We start from the raw sequence: 6959 nt of genomic DNA on the forward strand, positions 1-6959 counted from the left end.
GCCGCCCCCCCCCAAAGAAGTACCTTTTAATGTTTATTACAAATCAGGACATAAAGAAAGCGTGGTGTAATTTTGCAAGTAGGAATTGAGTGCCTTCTATGTGTCTGAGTCTGTGTTGGGCACAGGGCCAGGAATATGTGACTCTAGGCAGCTGCTGGCAAGTAAATGTGGGAGGAAGGGAAGCGGTTGGCACTAGAGACTCAAGGAAAAGCTGCATTAAGTACATATCCTGTTAGAGATTTAAGGCTGGGGGAGAGGGGGAAACGTGTGTGTGTGTGTGTGTGTGTGTGTGTGTGTGTGTGTGTGAGAATTGGGGCTTCGAGGAAGTGTTGGGAAGGGGGAAGTCCATGGTGGCTTTTCAGGCTTGGTAATGACAGCTTTGGCTAGAGGAGAATAATTCCCTTCCCCCATCCTGGATAGGACCTGAATTTGGCAGAACAGGGAAGGGCAAGGCAAACCTATCCCATGGCTTTTATCAACATTCCAATGCAGTCGATGCTGAATTTGCCTGAACCAAGAAGGGAAGTTCTGCTCTAACCGGTTTGGCTCAGTGGATAGAGCATCGGCCTGCAGACTGAAGGGTCCCGGGTTCGATTCAGGTGAAGGCATGTACCTTGGTTGCGAGCACATCCCCAGTAGCAGGTGTGCAGGAAGCAGCTGATAGATGTTTCTCTCTCATTGATGTTTCTAACTCTCTATCCCTCTCCCTTCCTCTCTGTAAAAATCAATAAAATATATTTTTTTTTAAAAAAGAAGGGAAGTTCTGGCCATGCTCCCCCAAATTAGATTCAGGAAATCTGGGCTGTGTTTGCAGGTATGATGAATGGAAGGTGTCCAAGACCCAAAATTAATTTTTTTTAGTTTTATTTTTTTATTATGTTTAATTTTTCAATTACAGTTGACATTCAATATTATATCAGTGTTAGGTGTACAGCACAGTGGTTAGACTTTATATTACTTACAAAGTGATCCCCCACATATTTCCCATATACACCCGGCACCATAGTTATTACAGTATTATTGACTGTGTTTCCTATGCTGTACTTCATTACATCCCTGCAGAAATTTAAATGTTTAACAAGCTCTCAAATGATTCTGTGCCAGGGGGCGAGGGTGGCGTGTTTCTTAAACTTAGTTGGAGAGACACCGCCTAAGCGCAGTGGTTCTCAACCTTCTGGCCCTTTAAATACAGTTCCTCATGTTGTGACCCAACCATAAAATTATTTTCGTTGCTACTTCATAACTGTAATGTTGCTACTGTTATGAATCGTAAGGTAAATATCTGATATGCAGGATGGTCTTAGGCGACCCCTGTGAAAGGGTCGTTCGACTGCCAAAAGGGTCAGGACCCACAGGTTGAGAACCGCTGGCCTAAGGGGACCTGCAGCTAATCTTTTACAGGTGGTCTCCTAGTAACCTTCTCAAGTCCAGCCTAAACCCTTTCTGCTGTTACAATAATCAGCAGGCCCTCCTGGCCTGTTTGGTCAGAATTAATATGTTGGTAAACTTGTAAAATTGCTGCTGCTGGATATAGGCCAGGACAAATAAGGCACCCAAGGAGGTAAGTGAAGTCTGAGCTGGTCGTTATTTCTCCTTTATTCCTTGCTGCCCTGGCTGACGCTGTCTCCCACTGTAAACTCTGCATTCAGAGCTTCTGAGTCAGCCATGCAAGGGAAGAAAGTGAGTTGTTCCCGGGAGACAGGGTCACTATTCTTCTGTTTATTTATTCAAAACGTATTTATACCAAGTTGGCGAGTGAGTGGAACAACTGGGACTCTCCTACTCCGCTGGTGGGAATGTTAGATGGTACAGTTACTTTGGAAAACAGTTTGGTAGCTTCTTGTAAAATTATCATGTGATTCAGCAGTTCCACTCCTCAGTGTTTATCCAAGAGAAATAAAAATATATGTCCTCCCAAAAGACTTGTACAGAATGTTCATAGCAGCCTTATCCATATTAGCCCAAAACTGGAATCAACTCTCACATCTATCAATGCAAATTGTGGTACATCCAGAGAATGGAAAGATACCATGCAGTAAAAGGGACTGAATTTTTTTAAAATATATTTTTATTGATTTCAGAGAGGAAGGGAGAGGGAGAGAGAGACTGAAACATCAATGATGAGAGAGAATCATTGATTGGGTGCCTCCTGCATGCCCCCTACTGAGGATCGAGCTCACAACCCAGGCTTATGCCCTTGACCAGAATTCAACCCGGGACCCTTCAGTCCACAGGCCAACGATCTATCCACTGAGCCAAACCAGCTAGGGCGGGACTGAATTATTGATATGGTCATATGATCAATAAATAGCAGGGATGGACCCCAACCACATGCCAAGTGAAAGAAACCTGACACAGAGGTGGACATACTTTATGGTTCCACTTACATGAAACTCCACTCTGCAGTAATAGCATATTAGGGGCTGCCAAGGGCTGGGTGAGGGGTGGGGATTGACAGATGAAAGATCAAAATAGTCTATATCTCGATTATACTCATAGTTACATATGTCAAATACATTGTACTGTGCATTTGAAATTGGGGCTTCGTGCCCTAACCGGTTTGGCTCAGTGGATAGAGTGTCGGCCTGCGGAATCAAGGGTCCCGGGTTTGGTTCCGGTCAGGGGCATGTGCCTTGGTTGCGAGCACATCCCCGGTGGGGGGTGTGCAGGAGGCGGCTGATCGATGTTTCTCTCTCATCGATGTTTCTGGCTCTCTGTCCCTCTCCCTTCCTCTCTGTAAAAAATCAATAAAAAATATATATATATTTTAAAAGAAATTGGGGTTTTATTGTTTGTAAATTATGCTTTAATAAAATTGAAAAAATAGGATAAAAAAGAAAAAATACATGACAAGAAGTCATGCAAAGCAGTCAGCTAATCTAAAAATCTGGTTCATAATTCTCTCATCAACACATTGTGTGCAGTAAGGAGTACAGGGAGAAATATGAATTCTTTATTTTTTTCTTTCTTACTTGGAAGATTATTCAATGTAGGAAGTGAATGTCCTTGTAAACCCAACCTTTCAGAGGCCACCACTGGAAATGGATTCTTCCTCCAGCCTATTTCTAAGCTTATTCTAACATATATTATTAGATAAATAGTTTATGATTATTAATACTATTTTTAATATTATTTACAAATATAAAACTGAACATATTAATAATATTTTATATTTGTCCTATTAAATACCAAAGTTTACAAACATAAAATCCTATTAAATCCTATGAATATGTTTGGTCTTTCAACGTTTTCATAAGACAATTTATTTTGCATCTCTTTTCATACTTCTTTTTTATCTTTTGTATAGTTTTATTGAAGTATAATTTATAATTTATTTAAGTGGTCTCCTTTTGAGGGACTATTTGTTGCTATTTTTCATCCCTGAAAAACAGTAATAGACATCTTTGTAATTACACAGCATTAGTATTTCAGATATAACTTGGCTTCCTAGAAGTTGCGTGGACAAGTTGCGTAGCCAAAAGGCATAACAGGGTTTTTTAAAAATATATGTTTTCTATTGATTGTAGAGAGAGAGGAAGGGAGAAGGAGAGAAAGAAACATTGATGAGAGAAACATCAATGGGCTCCCTCCTGCATGCCCCCTACTGGGGATCAAGCCCACAATCCAGGCATGTGTCCTGACCGAGAATCTAACCAGCAACTTCTTGGTGCATGGGACTATGCTCAACCAACTGGGCCACACTGGCCAGCACAAAAAGCATAGCACTTTCAAGGGAGGAAAAATTATTCCCTTTGTGTTGCAGGGTATATGGGTAGGGGAAGGAGATTTTGTTTGAAGGTTTCTATTTAGTTCACAAGATTGATCTAAGGTTTTGTTATAAATTGAATAACACTTATGGATCAGCTTGAGATTGGAATCACCACTATAACACTTCTTCTATGGGAAAATCTGTTTCAAAGGTCAGAAACCTGTTTACCAATAATCTAAATTCACTGCAGGTAGAAACTACACCTAAATATTGTGACCCAAAGACTCATACTGTTAAAAAATAAAATCCACCTGAGCTAATTTGGAGTTTTAATATATTTTTTATTGATTTTTTACAGAGAGGAAGGGAGAGGGATAGAGAGTTAGAAACATCGATCAGCTGCCTCCTGCACACCTCCCACTGGGGATGTGCCCGCAACCAAGGTACATGCCCTTGACCGGAATCGAACCTGGGACCTTTCAGTCCGCAGGCTGACACTCTATCCACTGAGCCAAACCAGTTAAGGCCAATTTGGAGTTTTAATAGGCGCTATCAAGCGATTCATGGATTGGGCAGCATCCCATCTAGCAACTAGAAGGGTGCTCCCAGGGGTTGTACAAAATGGACGGCTAGTGACTGTAGAGGCAGTGCACACCTGGAGCCCCCAGAGTGGCATCACCGAGCTCCTTCCCCAGGAGCTGCACTCGGCATCAAGCTGCTCTAGCTTCGAACGGTGTCTGTGAGCATCTGTGCTCTAGCTCAACTTATTTTGTTAAGTTGAGATGTGTTAGCAAGACGTGTCCTAAGGGAATAGCTTCTTTGATTTGCACCACTTCACCTTATGAAAGGTTTCACAGGAATGCTCTACTTTCGGTAGCGGGTAAACCTGAATATTCTTTATTATATCACAGCATGTATCACACTTGTTATCATTACCATTGGGCCTGTCTCCCTGGCAAACTATTGGGAAGGCAGGAGCTTGTCCTGCTGTTTGCCACTGAAGCTCCAGTTTCTTATCTGGGGCCTGTCACATAGGAAGCACTCTACATTTGCTGAGCAAATCAGTGAGGCTGGTGCTGAAGTTATGGACTGATATTTTATTAAAAATAACAAATTGGTTGAATAAGTTATATCCAGACAATAGATTTATTATTGAAATAGAAAAATATAGCCTGGCACTGTGGCTCAGTGGTTGAGCATTGACCTATAAACCAGGAGGTCGCAGTTCGATTCCCAGTCAGGGCACATACCCAGATTTCGGGCTTAATCACCATCAGGGGCATGTGGGAGGCAGCCAATCAATGATTCTCTTTCATCATTGCTGTTTCTATCTATCTCTCCCTCCCTCTTCCTCTCTGAAATCAATAAAAATATATTTTAAAAAAATAAATAGAAAAATATATACTCTAGATCAGTGGTTCTCAACCTTCCTAATGCCGTGACCCTTTAATACAGTTCCTCATGTTGTGGTGACCCCCAATTTCATTGTTACAAATTGAACATAATTAAAGCATAGTGATTCATCACAAAAACAATATGTAATTATATATGTGTTTTCTGATGGTCTTAGGCGACCCCTGTGAAAGGGTCGTTCGAACCCCAAAGGGGTCACGACCCACAGGTTGAGAACCGCTGCCCTAGATAGATATGCTAATATAGAACAGCCTGGCTGGGTGTGGCTCAGCAGTTGAGGGTCGACCCAGGAACCAAGAGGTCACCAGTTCGATTCCTGATTAGGGCATATGCAGGGCTTGGGGGCTTGATCTCCCATGTGGGGCGTGCAGGAGGCAGCTGATCAATGATTCTCTCTCATCATTGATGTTTCTCTCTCTCTCTCTCTCTCTCTCTCTCTCTCTCACTCTCTCTCTGTTATTCTCTGAAATCAATAAAAATATATTTTAAAAAAGAGAATATTGAATGGTACATTCTCTTTAACATACAAGGTAATGCCCTGGCTGGGTAGCTCAGTTGGTTAGAGCATCGTCCCCATACGCAGGTTCATTCCTGGTCAGGGCACATACTGGAGTCAACCAATGGGTGCACGGATGAGTGAAACAGCAGGTCGGTGTTTCTCTCTCTTCCTTTCTCTCTCTCTCTCAAATCAATAAATAAAAATAATTTGAAAAAACATTTAAGCACACAATATAAAGTGTTTAAATCGTACTGGTAAATGTATAGCTTAGTGACTACTTACTAGTACATCTGTGTTTACCACTCTGTAGATTGAGCTATAGAATGTTTTCAGGACTTGGAAACTTTCTCATATTCCCTTGTAGTCCACAGCCTCCAAATGGAACCATTATTCTGACTTCTCTCACCATCAATTAATATTGCCTGTTTTTTTAACTTTATAACTCTTGGAATCACATAGACTATACTGCCTATTTACACTAAATATTCTGTCCCAGCCCAGTTGGCATGGCTCAGTGGTGCCTACCTATGAACCAGGAGGTCACGGTTTGATGCCAGTCAGGGCACATGCCTTGGTTGTGGGGATGTGCAGGAGGCAGTGATACCCAATGTGGGCTGTGCAGGAGGCAGTTGATCAATGATTCTCTCTCATCATTGATGTTTTTGTCTCTCTCTCTCTCTCTCTCTCTCTCTCTCTCCCTTCCTCTCTGAAATAAAAAAATATATTAAAAAATAAAACAAATAAACAAAATATATTTTAAAAATATTCTGTCCTGTTACAAATAAATAATTTGTAACCTGCTTTTTCTTCTTAGCACTATCTCATAATATTTGCAAGTACCTACAATAAAATCATGATTTGAAATTGCTGTATTTTATAGAGGACGTTCTTGGTTATATTTAAATGTTTATTTATTTATTTTTTATTCATGAGGGAAGAGGAGTTCAGACAATCCATACCGTAGCAAGGAGTGAAACTGGGACTCAGTCCTCTGCCTCAGCCGCTCACTCTTCCACCGCAAAAAGCGAGGTGCTCAAATATGGGCAGAACCTTGCAGATATATTGCTTGCCAGAGGGCACTGTAATAGCAAAAAGAGTGACTAATAAGTATTAATGGCTCATGACAAGAGGACAAAAGACAATTACCTTAATATATTAGGCGTCTTAGTAATGTTTGTACGGTATTATTCATGCAAATATTATTAGCCTGTGCCACAGGCAGGTGATAGGCCCAGAACTGGTTATGTCTCTCATTCCAGATGTGCAGGGGCTGGGACTTCCACGGACCCGCCCCCGTAGAGCTCCGAGGAGCCAATCGGCGCACAGGAGGCGGGGCCC

This window comes from Myotis lucifugus, unplaced genomic scaffold (assembly GCF_000147115.1).
Source record: "Myotis lucifugus unplaced genomic scaffold, Myoluc2.0 scaffold_256, whole genome shotgun sequence".
Taxonomy (NCBI): Eukaryota; Metazoa; Chordata; class Mammalia; order Chiroptera; family Vespertilionidae; genus Myotis; species Myotis lucifugus.